Here is a 19534-nt window from a genome sequence, read left to right on the forward strand (position 1 = left end):
CAATTTTTTTAAGCCTTTAAATCACAAAATAAAACTCTATAAAAAGAGTGGGTATACAAATTTGAGCTCACACTCTTTAATCCTCACAATACAATAGAAATTTCTCTCAAGAATAAATAAGATGAAAAGAAAGAAAATTAGAAGCTTGTAAAAAGAATAACAATGATGACTTTTTTTTGCTAATTTTGAGGATCGTAAAATGTGAAAATTTAAAATAATTTTGGAGAAGATGAAATATAAAAAGATAGGGAAGTAGGAAAAAATGGATTTTAATTTAGACTATTGGATTGTTCAAAAAGTTAAATTGAATGGTAGAGATTTAAACTTAACTAGCCGACATAGAAAAAAATAATATAATAATATATATCTTTTAAAATCATTTCTTTTAAAACCCAATAAGAAAAAAAAAAAAACAAGAGCTCACCATTTGTCAATAACTAGCCGTTAGACCACAAACATAAAATAATATTAAAATTATTTTTTAATTCATTTTTTATTTAACAAAATCAATTCTTTTTAGAAAATAAATTTATTTTAATTCTCTTTTATTTCAACAAAAACTAAAATCCACCGATAACAAATTTAAAGCTGTTGGGGTGTATGCCCTAAAGCCTCGTAGTTTTATGTTAGTTGAATCAATAATTGATTAATTTTCAATAATCCATTAACCTAAGATTCAAGATTATTTGATGTAACTTAAACATGTATGTGGAGACATGTTGGATTTTATGTCGTAAAACTCGTAGTTTGTAAATTAATAAATATATTCTGTTTTGTTTTTCGATAAAGTTGTTATTGAAATTGTAATCTTGAATCCAATAAACTAAGGTTCCGAGGCTATTTAATGTAATTTGAACTTTATATAGTGACATAAATGTGGATCAAGTTCAAATATATAGCCAAAATGGTCTATAGTATATGAATAAGGTTGGGCACCTTATTTTGGAGACACTAGGGATGCGGCCCACTTTGTAGATAGTACAAACGATGTGATCCTGAATCGTTCATATAGAAATATGTGAGTGGGGGTATCCTATGTAAGGAGTTTACATAAGACTGAACCATGAAATGGTCATTTTTTACGTTTTAAATGTCGTTTTATGTATAAAACTGACTATTTCGTTAATTGATGACCTAGGTAACTTAATCTTAATCCTGAGCTAACTATGAACTCCTGTTCACTCGAAATTATTCTTAGATCTGCATAGGTGAGGGCAGCTCAATATCGTTGGCCCAATAAGCCTCCCATTTCAGGGGGTAAGATCGGGTGGATAGTTGGAAACATAGGGTGCAAGACGGAATTCACTCCTACCCATTATAGGGATAATAGATAGGTTGTTCCCTTTAGTATTGAATCCAGGTCTTGAACAAAGGGCCCCAACCTCTCCTTGGCCTGAGAGAGATTCGGTTTATAGGTTGGACCTTAAACCAATTGTTCATTAGAGAATCACTAGAACTTAAGGAACAAGATGTAGTCTTGGGGGTAAAACGGTTTTTATGATCTAGCTGAGATTACGAAAAACCTATGAAGGATTAACTTACTCATCATGGTTATATCAAATGGACACAAATATATCTATAGTGAGGGGAGTGCAACTATGGGACTTTAGTGGAATGACCCGTTAGTTAACGAATGTTGATTAACTCCGTCTAAAGAGTTTAGCTAGCTAATCTGGGATCGTTGAAGCCCATGATCTATAGGTACATTAGGTTCCCCTACTAACTCATGTGGAATAAACTTAGAACAGTATGATAGAATAATTTGATTGTTCGAATTAGGTAGAAAGAGAAACCGACAAGTATATGTGATATAGTGGTCGGGTCTTTTTTAGCTTAGAGATACAACTTTAATATTTAAATGTGATTTAAATATCAAGAATATGAATATGTTCATATTCAGAAGCTCGAAAATGATGGAAATAGTCAAAGTTGTAAAAAGTCAAAGAGTTGACTTTTGACTTTGAAAAGTCAAAACTTTGACCGACCTTATATTCAAATGTGATTTGAATTTCGAGAAATGAATGCGAATTCATGCTCGGAAGGTCAAAATTAGTCAACACGGAAAAAATCATAAAAAGTCAAAATGTTGACTTTTTAGTCAAAGTTTAATTTTGACCAAATGACTATTTTGCCCTTTGACTATAGTTAGTGGGAAAATCCAAACTTTTGTTGGATAATTCCACTAACAAAATAGTGGGCTAGATGTTGGCTTATAGTGGAGACATTAAGCCCACTAAGTGAGTGGATTCTAGGTGTTGGGTTTTTGTGAAATTTTTTCATGCAATTGTTGCATGTCTTTTTTCTATAAATTGGGCTCTTCAATTTAGTTAAAAGACTTTTACCATTTTGAAAATTAGTTTTCTGATATTTGGGCTGGAAAATTACAATTTTGTGAAGAAAAAAAAAGGAAACACCCAAACCTACTCAAAATTTCATTCCTTATTTTCATCTCTTTTCTCTCTCTCGGTTCTCTTCATCCACCGGGTCCCACAACTCGGTTCTGAGTCCAGAAGATAGTAGGTCAACTCTAGTGGTGGTCCAAAAGAGTTCGGGTCGAGATTCAACGAGGAGATGTGGCTTTCGGGAGCTTCAAATGTAGCATCTTTACACTTTTAATTCACTGTTTTTACCTTCATGATGCATGCTTATTTCCTTTAATTTAAGAGCAATTAGAGTGTAATTAGGTCCTAGTTCTGTTGCGTATGTCTCGTGTTCCATCATGTATATCAGAGCATGCTAGAATTACTCTCAATTGCTTTTGGTGGGTGTTTTTTTCCTATCTATTCAAGTGTTGAATGAAATGGGGACTAAAGTGGGTTTATTATGATTTTGGCGTTTTTTCTCTTTAAATTTCTTGTGGAAATTTGTAATTGCTCACTTGTTTATGAGCATTAATGTGTGAAAAAGGGTCTGTAAATTTGTTGGAGTCATTGGAGTTGAAATTAGGCTGTAATTTCCTGATTCTGGGAGAGAGAATAGTAGCACAAATGGAGGAAAAAATGGCTTACAGACCCGAATTAGCTTCCAGACCCGACTCGCTGCCCAGACCCGACCCGGTTCGGAGAAGCTCGCACGCCTGCCCACCCGGATCCGACCCGCTCGTCCGCTCGGCTTCGTGCAGTCTCGTGCGCTCGTTCGTCCGCCTGCCTGAGACCCGCTCTGCGACCCGCGCGCCCATGCCTCCGTTGACTGCCCCAGCGTGCGTTGACCAGCCGGTCCAGCCGGTCTGGACTGGTCCGTTTGACCTGGTTGAGTCGGTTTGACCGGTTCAGCTTGGTTTCTGGTGTTTTCGGGTCGGTTCGAGTGATTTCTGAGCAGTTCCTGATGGTTCAAAGTGTTTGAAGCTGGTTCAGGGAAGCTGGTTGCTGAATTTTGTAATAAATTAGTTATTTGTTTGTATTTAATGCCAAAATCGGTCCACTTTAGTGTTATTTATCTATTATGCATGTGATGTATAATGTTCTTTGATTATGTGTGCATATAGTATGCCATATAGTTTTGAAAGCCCACCATAGTAAAAGCATGTGACATGCATTTGTTATATCTTATAAGTGTTATAAAATATATACTATGCATGCTTAGTTTTAACATAAGTGTTATATTAAAGTATGTTTGATTGAAGGAAGCATGTTATAGATGAATGCTCTAAGGTTATAATTGTTATAAAATAACCTAGACTTCTAAAATCTATAACAAAGTTAAGATGCATGCTCATTTAGGGTTAGCCATCGAACAATCCTAATTTTCATAGAAAATAGGTCGATATCTTGTAAAACCAAAGTTACAAGAAAACTCACCCGGCAAGATCTTGGCAAAAAGTCAGATAAGATGACAAAGGTTGAAGGTTTTTAAGTTGACGGTTCACGGAACACCTACTACCTGGAGATCGAGTCGGCGTCTGAGTTAGGTTAAACCAGTTTTATAAGCATGCATGAGAGGTGTGAGGTAATAAAATTTGTTTATCACCTAGACATCGTAGGTTAAAAATCCAGTATAAAAGTTATACTCGGATGAATCACCTAGACTTAGGATATGTTTAGTTAGCCGAAATGTATCGCTAAGTATTTTATACCCTAACCGTCTAGAACATTTCAGCTGGAGAGAGGTAATGTACTTTTAGCTTTAGCGTCCCTAAGAGTTCACACCGTGAGATTCATGCTTGGCTTTGGGCCGCCCTGGGAGCGGACTCCATTCAGAGAGTATTTGCATGAGTCAATACCAAGGTGAATAGGGGAAGTTGTTCATAGTAAGTGGGAGAAGGAAGTGTGTCAACACATCCTACGGTCTCTTCCATTAGGTTGCATCGTGAGATTCCTATAATGCGCCTGCATGTCTGCCCTGAAGCGACTTTACCAATCAGAGGGCTGTATTATAGGATTCGGAACTCCGCGAACTCTAGAAATAGATAGGGTCTCTCAGGTCCGTTTTCATTCTTGTCTTTTCAACTTCGGGAGTATAATGATTCCGATCTTTGAGGTCTGAAAATGGAGGGTCACACTTACGAGAATTACTAAGTGTTAGTAAATTCTTGACCAAAGTAGCGATAACTGAGCTGCTATAGGAATAAGAGTTATTCTGGTGATAGTATCTAGTCAAGATAGTCTTGGTTCAATGGAGGAATAGTCGATCATTCCTCGGTGGAGGTTATTCTAAACCATTGAAATATCGTTGCAAAATATAATGATTAAGGGTATATTATTAGATTTTTTGCTAAACTTGATTGGATTTAACAGATTAATGTTTTTACTAAAAAAGGATATGATTTTCTTTTCAGCATGACTAGCTCTTTAGATTAAATCTTAACTTCCGAGAAACTAAACGGCAATAATTACTCAACATGGAAAAACAATATGAATTCAACACTAGTAATAGATGACTTGAGATTTTTCTTAACTGAGGAATGTCCTCAGGCCCCTGCCTCAAAAGAAACACAAGGTAAATATAATTTACTAGTTGCTGAGACATGTCTAGTGGAGGATGATACCTTAACCTGAATATTGGATTCAGGAGCCACTACACATATTTGCTTCTCTTTTCAGGAAACTAGTTCCTGGAAAAGGATTGAAGAAAGCGAGATCACCCTCAAGGTTGGAACATAAGAGGTTGTCTTGGTCGAAGCAGTGGGAGACTTGAAGTTGTTTTTCAACGATAGATATATCATACTTAAAGATGTTTTGTATGCACCTCTTATGAAGAGGAATTTAATATCTATTGCTTGTATTATAGAACAAATGTATAAAATATCTTTTGAAGTTAATGAAGCGTTCATTTTCAGAAAAGGTATTCAAATTTGTTCTGCTATACTTGAAAACAACTTATATAAGTTAAGACCAACTAAAGCAAAATTTGTCGTAAATACTGAGATGTTTAGAACAGTCGAAACTCAGAATAAAAGACAAAAAGTTTCTTCTAATGCCTATCTATGGCACTTAAGACTTGGTCACATAAATCTCAGTAGGATTGAAAGATTGGTTAAGAATGGACTACTAAATCAGTTAGAAGACAATTTTTTACCTCCATGTGAGTTTTGTCTTAAAGGAAAAATGACTAAGAGATTTTTTACTAGAAAAGGTCCCAGAGCCACAATACCCTTAGAGCTCGTACATTCGGACCTTTGTGGACCAATGAATGTCAAAGCTCGAGGTGGGTATGAATATTTCATCAGTTTTATTGATGATTATTTAAGGTATGGTCATATTTACCTAATGCATCACAAGTTTGATTCTTTTGAAAAGTTCAAAGAATATAAGGCTGAGGTTGAGAACCAGTTAGGTAAAACAATTAAGACACTACGATCAGATCGAGATGGGGAGTACATGGACTTAAGATTCCAGAACTATATGATAGAACACGAAATCAAGTCACAACTCTCTACACCTAATATGCCTCAGCAGAATAGTGTATCTGAAAGAAGAAACAGAACCTTGTTGGACATGGTTCGCTCAATGATCAACTTTGCTGAGTTACCTGATTCCTTTTGGGGACATGCATTAGAGACTGCTGTTTATATTTTGAATAACGTTCCCTCTAAAAGTGTTTCAGAAACACCTTATGAGCTATGGAAAGGGCGTAAAGGCAGTTTACGTCACTTTAAGATTTGAAGATGGCCGGCGCACGTGTTGGTGCAAAATCCTAAAAAATTGGAAGTCGTTCAAAACTATGCCTATTTGTAGGTTATCCAAAAGAAACCAAAGGTGGTCTATTTTATGATCCTCAAGAGAATAAGGTATTTGTATCGAAAAATGCCACATTCTTAGAGGAGACCACATAAGAAGTCATCAACCTCGCAGTAGACTAGTATTGAATGAAATTTCCAAAGACGCTACAGATAGAGCTAGTTCATCTACTAAAGTAGTAGATAAAACTAGTACATCTGGCCAGTCACATCCTTCTCAAGAGTTGAGAATGTCTCGACGTAGTGGGAGGGTTGTTCATCAGCCTGACCGTTACTTGGGTTTTACAGAAACATAAGTCGTCGTACCTGATGACGGCATAGAGGATCCATCGACCTATAAACAGGCGATAAAAGATGTGGACTGTGATCAGTGGGTCAAAGCCATGGACCTCGAAATGGAGTCTATGTACTTCAATTCTGTCTGGAAACTTGTAGATCAACCAAATGATGTAAAAATAATTGGTTGCAAGTGGATCTACAAGAGAAAACAAGATCAAGCCGGTAAAGTACAAACTTTTAAAGCTCGACTTGTGGCAAAGGGTTATACCCAGAGAGAGGGAGTGGACTATGAAGAAACTTTCTCTCCCGTTGCCATGCTTAAGTCGATTAGAATACTCTTATCCATTGCCACCTTTTATGACTATGAAATTTGGCAGATGGATGTCGAGACAACCTTTCTAAACGGCGATCTTGAGGAGAGTATCTACATGGCTCAACCAGAGGGGTTTATTGCACAAGGTCAATAACAAAATATTTGTAAGCTTCAAAAATTCATTTATGGGTTGAAACAAGCTTCTAGATCTTGGAATATAAGATTTGATACTGCGATCAAATCTTATAGCTTTGAACAGAATGTTGACGAGTCTTGTGTTTACAAGAAGATTGTCAATTCTACTATAGCGTTCTTAGTTTTATATGTTGACGATATTCTACTCATTGGGAATGAAGTAGGTTACCTAATTGACATCAAGAAATGGCTAGCAACGCAGTTCCAAATGAAAGATTTAGGAAATGCGCAGTATGTTCTCGGGATTCAGATTATTCGAAACCGCAAGAATAGAACACTAGCCAAGTCTCAAGCAACTTATATAGACAAAATGTTGTCTAGGTATAAGATGCAGAATTCCAAAAGAGGTCTGTTACCTTATAGATATGGAATTCATTTGTCAAATGATCAATGTCCTAAGACACCTCAAGAGGTTGAGGATATAAGATGCATTCCCTATGCTTCCGCAGTAGGGAGCCTGATGTATGCAATGTTATGTACTAGACCTGACATATGCTACGCAGTAGGGATAGTCAGTAGGTATCAGTCCAATCCTGGATATGATCATTGGACTGCCGTTAAAAATATCCTCAAGTATCTTAGGAGAACGAGGAACTACATGCTTGTGTATGGTACTAAGGATTTGATCCTTACTGGATACACTGACTTTGATTTTCAAATTGATAAAGATGCTAGAAAGTCTACATCTGAATTAGTGTTCACTCTTAATGGAGGAGCAATAGTGTGGAGAAATGTAAAGCAAAATTGTATTGTGGACTCCACAATGGAAGCTGAATACGTAGCTGCTTGTGAAGCAGCAAAGGAAGCAGTATGGTCGAGGAAATTCTTGATAGATTTAGAAGTAGTTCCAAATATGCATCTGTCTATCACCCTATATTGTGATAATAGTGGTGCAGTTGCAAACTCAAGAGAACCAAGAAGCCACAAGCGCGGCAAGCATATTGAGCGCAAATACCATCTGATCCGGGAGATTGTACATCGTGGAGACGTTGTAGTGACCCAGATATCTTTTGAGCCAAACATTCCTGATCCTCTTACGAAGGCCCTTACGGCTAAAGTGTTTGAAGGTCACCTACAGAGTCTAGGTCTACGAAGTTTGTGAACTAGGACAAGTAGGAGAATTTTTGGGTATATGGCCTAGTTTATTATATTCATATGTTTATTGTACTCATATGTTTCTCACTTAAATTCAACATTATGATACTCTACTAGGAGTTTTAGTCCAAGTGGGAGTTTGTTAGATTTTATGTCCTAAAATTCGTAGTTTGTAAATTAATAAATATAATTCTGTTTTGTTTTTCGATAAAGTTGTTATTGAAATTGTAATCTTGAATCCAATAAACTAAGGTTCCGAGGCTATTTAATGTAATTTGAACTTTATGTAGTGACATAAATGTGAATCAAGTTCAAATATATAGTCAAAATGGTCTATAGTATATGAATAAGGTTGGGCGCCTTATTCTGAGGACACTATGGATGCGGCCCACTTTGTAGATAGTACAAACGATGTGGTCCTGAATCGTTCATATAGAGATGTGTGAGTGGGGGTATCCTATGTAAAGAGTTTACATAAGACTGAACCATGAAATAGTCACTTTTTACTTTTTAAATGTCGTTTTATGTATAAAACTGACTATTTCATTAATTGATGACCTAGGTAACTTAATCTTAATCCTGAGCTAACTATGAACTCCTGTTCACTCGAAATTATTCTTAGATTTGCATAGGTGAGGGCAACTCAATATCGCTGGCCCAATAAGCCTCCCATTTCAGGGGTAAGATCGGGTGGATAGCTGGAAATATAGGGTGCAAGATGGAATTCACTCCTACTCGTTATAGGGATAGTAGATAGGTTGTTCCCTTTAGTACTGAATCCAGGTCTTGAACAAGGGGCCCTACCCTCTCCTTGGCCCGAGAGGGATTCAATTTATAGGTTGGACCTTAAACCCATTGTTCATTAGAGGATCAATGGAACTTAAGGAACAAGATGTAGTCTTGGGGGTAAAACGGTTTTTATGACCCAGTTGAGATTACGAACAACCTGTGAAGGATTAACTTACTCATCATGATCAAATGGACACAAATATATCTATAGTGAGGGGAGTGCAACTACGGGACTTTAGTGGAATGACCCTTAGTTAACAATGTTGATTGGCTCCGTTTAAAGAGTTTAGCTAGCTAATCTTGGATCGTTGGAGCCCATGATCTATAGGTTCATTAGGTTCCCCTACTAGCTCATGTGGAATAAACTTAGAACAGTATGATAGAATAATTTGAATTGTTTGAATTAGGTAGAGAGAGAGAAACCGACAAGTATATGTGATATAGTGGTCGGGTCTTTTTTAGCTTAGAGATACAACTTTAATATTTAAATGTGATTTAAATATAAGTAAAAAGTCAAAGAGTTGACTTTTGACTTTGAAAAGTCAAAACTTTGACCGACCTTATACTCAAATGTGATTTGAATTTCGAGAAAATGAATGCAGATTCATGCTCGGGAGGTCAAAATTAGTCAACACGGAAAAAATCAGAAGAAGTCAAAATGTTGACTTTTTGGTCAAAGTGACTATTTTGCCTTTGACTATAGTTAGTGAGAAAATCCAAACTTTTGTTGGATAATTCCACTAACAAAATAGTGGGCTAGATGTTGGCTTATAGTGAAGACATTAAGCCCACTAAGTGAGTGGATTCTAGGTGTTGGATTTTTGTGAAGTTTTTTCATGCAATTATTGAATGCCTTTTTCTATAAATTGGACTCTTCAATTTAGTTAAAAGACTTTTGCGGCTGAAAAATTACAACTTTGTGAAGAAAAAAAAAAAGGAAACACCCAGACCTACTCAAAATTCCATTCCTTATTTTCATCTCTTTTCTCTCTCTCGGTTCTCTTCATCCATTGGGTCCCACAACTCGGTTCTGAGTCCAAAGGATAGTAGGTCAACTCTAGTGGTGGTCCAAAAGAGTTCGGGTCAAGATTCAACAAGGAAAAGCAGCTTTCGGGAGCTTTAAAGGTAGCATCTTTACACTTTTAATTCACTGTTTTTTCCTTCATGATGCATGCTTATTTCCTTTAATTTAAGAGCAATTAGAGTGTAATTAGATCCTAGTTCCGCTGCGTATGTCTCGTGTTCCATCAAGACATACAAGTGGATTATGTTTAAGTGATAACCTAAATGGTCTGTAGTATATGGATAATGTTGGGTGTCTTATCCTAGTAACACTACTGATACGACCCGCGTTGTTGTTGGTACAATTGTTGTAAAGTACTACAAATGATTTGATCATGATCATTCTTGTGGAGACATGTGAGTGGAGGCATCTTCTACAAAAGAGTTTGTATAAAGACCGGACCACAAAATGTTAAGTCTCTCTTTATAACGTTGTTGCTAGAAGACATTTACATTTCACCAGGATTACCGTAGGTGACTTGACCTTAATCCTGAATGAGTTGTGAACTCCTGCCTATTGTATGGGTGAGAGTGGTCAGATTCGCCGACTCAATAAGCCTACCATTTTGGAGATTCGTCTGATTGGGGAAGTGGGAACACATCTACAAAAGAAAGAATTCACTCATTTCCTATAATTATGGTAAGAAGATAAATTGCTCACTTAGGCTGATTCTGGGGCTTGAAAATGAGGTGTCTCACCCTCTTGGAAAAGATTCATATAAAATTTATATATAGTTTTATGAGAGAAATAAAGATTTGAATATGATTAAAATATTAATTATATGAATATGATTCATATAAAATCTATATGTTAAAATTTAATATGAATATGATTCATATTAAATTTATATAGTTTTATGAGAGAAATAAATATTTGAATATGATTCAAATATTAATTATGTGAATATGATTCATATAGAAACTATATGCTAAAATTAATATGAATATAATTCATATTAAATTTATATAGTTTGATGAATATATATATATATATATATATATATATTATTATTATTATTATTATATTAAAATTCAAGTTTTAAATTTGAATTTTGCATTATTAAAGGGGTGGGAGTTATAATTCCCTCAACCTCTTCAACTCCTAAGATCACATAAAAGAAAGTAGAGAAAAAAAAAGTTTTTTCTCTCCGATCTTTATCTCCTTCTCTCGTTGTTCGGAAGAAAACAATTTTTCTTAGAATAATCTCTCAATTCTCTTCTCCTTCCCTCATTCCAAATTTAAGTGCAAGCTCACACCTCTGCATGGTTCTTGTCCCTGAGAATAATGGAAAAGGCCTCGTGGTGGTGTCCGGTTGCGGTGTTTGTGAGATGGGGAGAAGACGATGCAAATTGAAGAGGAATCTGAAGAATTGATCTTCAACGGGTATGTGATATCCTAACATTTCTTCTTCTTTTTGTATAGTAGAAAGAATGTTTAATTAGTTTTGTTTATCCCATGTTTCCCTCCTCTAATTATTGTTCTGTAAAACTAAAATTGGGACACGATTACTTCCGGTACTTTCAATCCCTTCAAAAGTCCCATGTGTCATTCACCCTATAGTTCCAAGTGACAATCTCTAATTGGTCCAATTTGATGATTAATTCGTCTCACCATCTCGGATATTTTTCCGTTATACTTCTTTTTGCTATATCTTTTTCATCTGAACTTCGATTTTGGTGATTCAAGATGTGTCGGAATCGTTGCTCCAAGCTCTATGCTATGAACTATTCAAAATAATAAAATGGTTAGTAAACAAAATCAAATTTTTTATCATCAAAAAATTAATTAATTAATTAATTAATTTGAGATTAAGGACCTACAATCTCCCCTTTTTTTATGATGACAAAATATAGAAGAAAAATAACTTGAAATGCACAAACAATAACATCACATGTGATTAACGAGTAATTTCAATATTTCATTCAAAAGAACCAACTTCTTCCCTCTAACTAATTCTCCCCCTAAATAACATATTCAATAGAAACAATCATCCAACACAAATAATATGTTTTTTTTTATACTTCTCCCCATTTGGAATAAGAACAATAAACATGTAAGTGTTCCCCCCTAAAAATATGACATATACAAAGATTCTAATTCTCTCCCCATCAATATGCATTATATAATAATATCAAGATATGAAATCAAGATGCATCACACCAAATAATACTAAGCTCAAGCCTATTTTTGCAAAAACTTTCTTCATTCAAAGGCTTGGTAAAAATATTCGTAATTGATTATTAGAGCTCACAAAATGACGAGTAGTATTACTATTTTGCATATGCTCTCTAATAAAATGATGCCTAATATCAATATGCTTAGTTCTAGAACGATAGATAGGATTCTTAGTTAAATTAATAGCACTGGCATTATCACAAAATATGGGCACACTATCAAACTTTAATTCAAAATCACAAAGAGTTTGTTTCATCCAAATAATTTGTGCATAACAACTAGCCACTGCAATATATTCCGCTTCAGTAGTGGATAAAACAACCACTTGCTTTTTACTAAATCAAGATACTAAGGAACAACCAAGAAATTGGCAAGTCCAACTAGTATTCTTACGGTCAAGTAAACTACCGACAAAATCTACATCATAATATCCCACTAAATTAAATTCAACATTTCTAGGATACCACAATCCTACATCAATAGTTCCAAGCAATTATTTAAATATTCTTTTAACAATATGTAAATGTGATTCCTTAGGACAAGATTGAAATCTAGCACATAGACATACACTAAACATGATATCGAGTCTACTAGCAGTTAAATAAAGTAAAGATCCAATCATACCTTGATAAGTATGTCCATACATTTACCTTTTTCATCTTTGTCAAGTTTGGTGGTAGTGCTCATAGGAGTTTTTGTAATTTTACATTCATTGAATTTGAACTTCTTGAGCAAATCCCTTGTGTATTTTTCTTGACTTATGAAGATACCATCCTTGAGTTATTTGATTTGGAGTCCAAAAAAGAAACTAAGTTCTCCCATCCTACTCATCTCAAACTCACTATGCACTTAGAAAATTATTCACACAAAGATGGATTAGTAGAACCAAATATAATATCATCCACATATATTTGCACTATAAGTATATTATTATCCTTAACCTTAATAAAAATAGTAGTATCAATTTTTTCCATTTTAAAGTCATCTCAAGTAGAAGGTTGCTAAGCCAATAAAGAGCCATTTTCAACTTATAAACATGATTAGACAAATAAAAAACTATCAAAACATGGAGGTTGTTCTACATAAATTTCCTCCACAATATAACCATTTAAAAAGGTACTCTTCACATCTATTTGATACAAAATGAAATTCTTATAAGAGACAAAAGCAAGCAACTTTCTAATAGCTTCTAATCTAGCAACCAGTGCAAAAGTTTCTTCATAATTTATACCTTATTCTTGACAATAACCTTGAGCTATAAATCTAGCTTTATTTCTAAACACCCATTTAGTTCCAATTATAGATGCATTAGAAGGCTTAGAGACTAATTCCCAAACTTTATTCCTTTCAAATTGATTTAATTCTTCTTGCATAGCTAAAATCTAAAACTCATCACATTCGACATCTTTAAAACTTTTAGGTTCAATTTGAGAAACAAACGCAAGGTTATTAAAAAAGTTAAGAGAATGACAAGTTTTCACACCTTGTTCGGGATCACCAATAATCAAATCCTTGGGACGGGATGTAGCATATCTCCATTCTTTATGCATGGATGAAAAATCGTCTTTCTTCTTTTCATTGACGTTCACTTCTTGTATACTTGAGATAATTTCTTTACCTTTTTCATTTTTTTGATTTGAAAGAAGACTTAGTTTATCCACCCATTTGACAAACATCACAAACTTTATCATTTTCAAATTTAAATTTGGGAAGACCTCTAACCAAAAAATTCTTGGATATATTTGAAATTAAGTGCATGCTAGCATGTCTTAGTCTTGTATGTCATAACCAAAAATCATTATGCAACACAGAAAGCCATTTGTCAATAATAGGGCAATCATTCAAATCAAGGATATATACATTCTCATCCCTATTTCCAACAAACATGACTTTTCTATCACAAACATTTTCAATCATACAATTCTTTTTATCAAACACTATTCTGAATCCTTTATCACACAATTGACTAATACTAAGTAAATCATGCTTTAAACCATCAACTAAAAGCACATTTTCAATCACAATAAAAGATTCATTACCTATATTACCCTTGCCAATAATTTTACCTTTCTTGTTGTCACCAAAAGTTACCATGTCTCCAATCTTTTTGAAGAAAGAAATAAACTTGGATCGGTCTCCGGTCATGTGCCTTGAGCAACCACTATCCAAGTATAACTTATTTTTCTCGGAAGCTTTCAAACAAACCTACAAACAAAATATTCAAGTTCGATTCTTTAGTACCCACACTTGTTTGAGTCTAATAGTGTTAGCATTTACAAACTTAGGGATCCATTTCATTTTTAGCATCAACATTAAAAGCACTGTATCTAGACAAGTAATAAGAATAAACTTTATGTCCATATTTGTCACAAGAAAAACAAACAACATTATGCAATAATTTATCTCTAACAACAAATTTATGTACTTTACTCTTCTTAGAAAAAATCTTTCTTGGAGCATTGTAAAACTTTGCTCTTTGAGAAAAGTTTTTTTCTTGAAGTAGTATGATCATATTTCAATTTCAAGAACTTAGGTATAATATGACCTTCAATACCACAATTATGACATATAGACATAAAACTAGATTTAGCATTATTAGACACAACATTAGGTATATTAGACACAATAGAAGGTCATATTAGACCTAAGTTGTGTCTAATATACCTAATGTTGAAGGAGAAAAGTTGGAAGAGCACATGGATATTATATTAAATTCATCTTTTCTCGAAGTACAATTCAAACAATTAATAACCTTAGCATTAAAAGAACACTTTCATTTCATTTTCATCATACTCTTCTTCTAATTTAGGCTTATCAACATCAACTTTTTTCATAGGTACTTTAGGACCTTAGCAGCAACAATTAATCACAAATTATAGTCAATAGATTACAAATAAATTTTCATTATAGCTTTCTAATATGCATAATTTGAACAATCAAGATAAGGAGGTCTAGAAGTAGATTGGACTTCAACAATTCCATTTGCTGATAGGTTTTTCATAATGCTCCAACAATAAAGTTTATCAATAAAATTAAATTTCAAGAGAGCAATCTTGTTTTGATACCAATTGTTGGACTGATATAACAACCTTAGAGGGGGGTGAATATGGTTTAATTAATTTTTTTTCTTAAAGTATATTCAATTTGATCTAATTAGATATTTTAAAATTAAATTAATAAAAACTCTAATTTATGTGAAATAACAAGATTGATAAAAAAAAAGTATGTGATAATCTATTCAATCAACAAGAGCAAATAATTAAAATTAAATGGAAAAATAACTAGGAAAGAGTTAGAGAAGAAGACATCGGGATTTTTATAGTGTTTCGGTTAAACACGACCTATATCCACTTTCTCAAGCGCCTCTTGGAACTTTGATTAAAAACATATCTTTGACTCTTTCCATGAATGAGAGCCGAACCGCTACCTTACTCCTTTTATGGGTTCAAAAGCAAATCCGATCCTTTCCACGGGTATCGTTACAATGTTTTTTAAGCTTTAAATCACAATAAAACTCTCTAAAAAGAGTGGGTATACAAATTTGAGCTCTCACACTTTAGTCCTCACAATACAATAAATATTTCTCTCAAGAATAAAATGAAAAGAAAGAAAATTGGAAGCATGTAGAGAGAGTAACAATGGTGACTTTTTTTTTTTGTTTTCCTAATTTTGAGGATTGTAAAATGTGAAAAGTTGAAATAAGTTTGGAGAAGATGAAATATATAAAGAATAGGGGAATAAGGAAAAATGTGGATTTTAATTTGGGCATTGAATTGTTTAGAAAATTGAATTGAATGGTAGAGATTTAAACTCAACTACCCATTAGAAACAAACAAAACAATAATATAATAATATATATCTTTTAAAACCCAACAAAAAATACAAGAGCCCACCATTTATTAAAAAAACCAATTAGACAAAAACGTAAAATAATATTAAATTCATATTTTTATTTAACAAAATCAATTTCTTTTAATTCTCTTTTCTTTCAATAAAAACTAAAATCCACAGATTGCGAATTTAAAGCCTCATGTGTCATTCACCTTATAGTTCCAAGTGACAATCCCGAATTTCAGAAAAATTTAAGAAATTATTGAGTTTAAATTTCTCTTTCATTTGAAAAATTGGGGTTAAATTGAAATAATTGAAAAACTTTTATTGGTTAAATTGAATTTAATTGATTAAATATTCGAACTGATTATCTTGAAAATATTGAATTTTGCTTCCCTTTGATTTTGGATTTTAGGGCCAACTTAAAAATAATAATAATTAAAAGAGATAATTAATTTCTTGTGGTTTTGAATTGATTTAAATATTTGGAAGGATTTAATTTGTATCAAATTGATGGATCTTATGCCTTTTAATTTTGGTTTTTGAAGCCTAAATTAAGATAATTTGAAAAGTTAATTGATTTCTAAATTTAATAGAATATTTGGAGATTTTAGAGATATTGTGATAAAATATTTTATTTATCTTTTCAAAATTTGGAAAAAAAAAATAAAAGAATTGAGATTTTTTCGAAATTAAACGAGAGTGAAAAGAGATAAAAAATTGGAGAGAAAACAATTTGGTTTTTCAGCGACAACTTTCACAAAATTATCGATTGCCAGAGTTTGAACCGTTGGATCGTGCTCAAATTTGGTCAGTCTGTTCGAGACATATAGAGTTCTGAATAAAATCTGTAAACTAGAAATTCCCCTTCTTTCCCACTCTCGCAAACCCTCCTCATGCAAGACCCACTACCAGCCACTAGCCTAAACAATTTATGCCGTCCGACAGTAACAACGCTGCCTATCTATGGCAGCCACAAGTTGATGTGCCGTCGGCCGCCATTGTCTCGATCTTTGTTAGAATTTTGAGGAAAACCTTGGGTAAGACTTATTTTTCCTTATAATTTGGGAGGTGAAGTTCACCCTTTTGATTTTGGGTTAAATTGGTAACTTCTCTTTGGTTTGAAACTTAGATTCAAGGTTTGGAAGTTTTGAGGCATTGACCATCAAGTTAGATACCATTTTGTTTTGCAGAAAATTGATGAAGATCGGTAAGTTTCGTAAGTTGTTGGATGGTTATTCTTTTGGATTGAGAGTAATAGTGGAAAAATTAAGTTATTGATTTTGGATTTAATTCATGATCAGATTGGCTAATTAAATCGAGTATTGGAATTTGTCTTTGACCAAGCCACAACTTTAGGTGGATTCAAGTGTACTAAAGAAGTTCTAAGGAGATTTTGTTTTGTGTTTTTTACCAAGTTGAGGTAAGTAATCTTACCACTGGAACTACCCTAGTGCCCAACAATGATAATTATGATTTATTGAGGATTATTAGTTAGTATGATATTTATGTCTGCCTTCATTGAATGAGGTTTGAAATGACTGGAGTCAGGAATTGACAAATATGATTTACTAAGAATATATTGATAGTTTGATGTTTATGTATGCCTTGCTGATATGAAAGTTTAAAAGGCTAGTTGCGCATAGAGATGTTTGAATACTAATATGATTTGAGTATGTTATTTTTATTGGAGATCCTGCTGAATCTGAGGAGGATGAGATGCATACATATGTTGTAAAGCTATGATGAAGGAATTTATATGTATATTGTAAAATCATGATGATGAGATGCATATGTATGTTATAGAACCATGCTGAGATTGTGATGTCGAGATTGTGATAGTGATTTTACTGATTAGTTAGAATACCCATCAGTTTGTGTTTCCTTCGGGATTCACCAGTTTGTGTTTCCTTTGGGATTCACCAGATATTGTGTTTTCTTCGGGATTCACCAGTTTGTGTTTCCTTCGGGATTCACCAGTTTGTGTTTCCTTCAAGATTCACCATATATTGTGTTTCCTTCGAGATTCACCAGTTTGTGTTTTCTTCAGGATTCACCAGATATTGTGTTTCTTTCGGGATTCACAAGATATTGTGTTTTCTTCGGGATTCACCAGATTGTGTTTCCTTCGGGATTCACCAGAGGTAGTGGGCATATTTAGCTACGGTAGGATAGAACTCAGTTTTTCATGTATGTATGTGTCTCATGAGAACTATGACAGTTTATATGTTCCACCAGAGGTAGGCATCTAGAGGACATAGATGCCTAACCTGACCCCAGTAATGGGGTTACTTACTGAGTATTTTATACTCATTCTTTCTCATGTTGTTGTTTTAGGTAAGGGTAGGATGCACCGACGATGGACAAACAGAATTCGTGATCGAGCCACTGGGACTAGTTTTATGCTTTCGCTCATGAGATTTAGATTTCTTTACATGTTTTTCTTAACTTTCAGTTTTGATGTTTGAAATTTACTATTAAGAATAGTTTTCAGACTTATTTATTATCATTTATGATTTATGGGTACCTTATTGTTGTTTTTAATATTTGAATTTAAAGAAAGCCTTTTGCAATAACCTCATCCGAACTCCGATTTGGGTGATTTAAGATGCGGCGGAATCATTGTTCCAAGATCTATGTTATGGACTATTCAAAATAATAAAATAATTACTAAATAAAATCAAGTTTGTTATCATCAAAAAATTAATTAAAATTAATTAATTTGAGATTAAAGGCCAAAAAGCCAACACATTTAGAATGGGTCGAGGAGGGTGAAGTAAAATGTCAACAACCAACATACTAAAATAGGGAACGACAAAATCTTGAACTCAAAATGACTTTTGAGATCTTCTATGAAAAATTACTTTACCACCTAAATAAAATTTGAAACCGTAAATTTTTTAGCAAGACTAACTTATTTGGCAGCCAGGTCATCAAAAAATACAAGCCATTTCACCATTAGGTTTAAGAGTTAATAAAATCTTAATAGTAGAGACCAAAGTAAGTAATTTTTAAAAGTTGAGGGAGTAAAATGGAAGTTTTTGAAAGTTTAGAGACAAAAATAGAACAAGATTCAAAGTTAGAGATCAAAATAAGATTTAAATTTTATTTTATGTTTTTAAAGAACTTTTTTCTTTGAGTATAAATTGAAGGTGTGAGTAGATTCGAACTATAGACTTCTTGGTTCTCAACATATTTAGGTGACAGCTAAGCTATTGTTGGCTCAAAGAACTATTTTTTAGGTTTAAATCATATTTTGGTCCATCAACTTTGAATCTTGTTCCATTTTGGTCTATAAACTTTTAAAAAATGACAGTTTTAGTCCCTGAACTTTTAAAAAATGTTTATTTTGGTCCATACTATTAAGATTTTGTTAATTTTTTAATGAAATTGCATCTAACACGTGTTGAGCAAAATGAAGGTGAAGTAAAATGTCAATAACCAACACAATAAAATGCTGAACGACTAAAATCTTGAATGCAGAAGGATGTTTGAGTTCTATAGAAAATTGTTTTACCACCTAATTTAAAATTGAAATCATATATTTCTAGCGCAACAAACTTATTTGATAGCCTAGTTATTTAAAAATACAAGTAATTTCATAATTTTGTTTAACAAT

This window comes from Benincasa hispida, chromosome 12 (genome assembly GCF_027475165.1).
Source record: "Benincasa hispida cultivar pf3 chromosome 12, pf3_genome.v1.1, whole genome shotgun sequence".
NCBI classification, from domain to species: domain Eukaryota; kingdom Viridiplantae; phylum Streptophyta; class Magnoliopsida; order Cucurbitales; family Cucurbitaceae; genus Benincasa; species Benincasa hispida.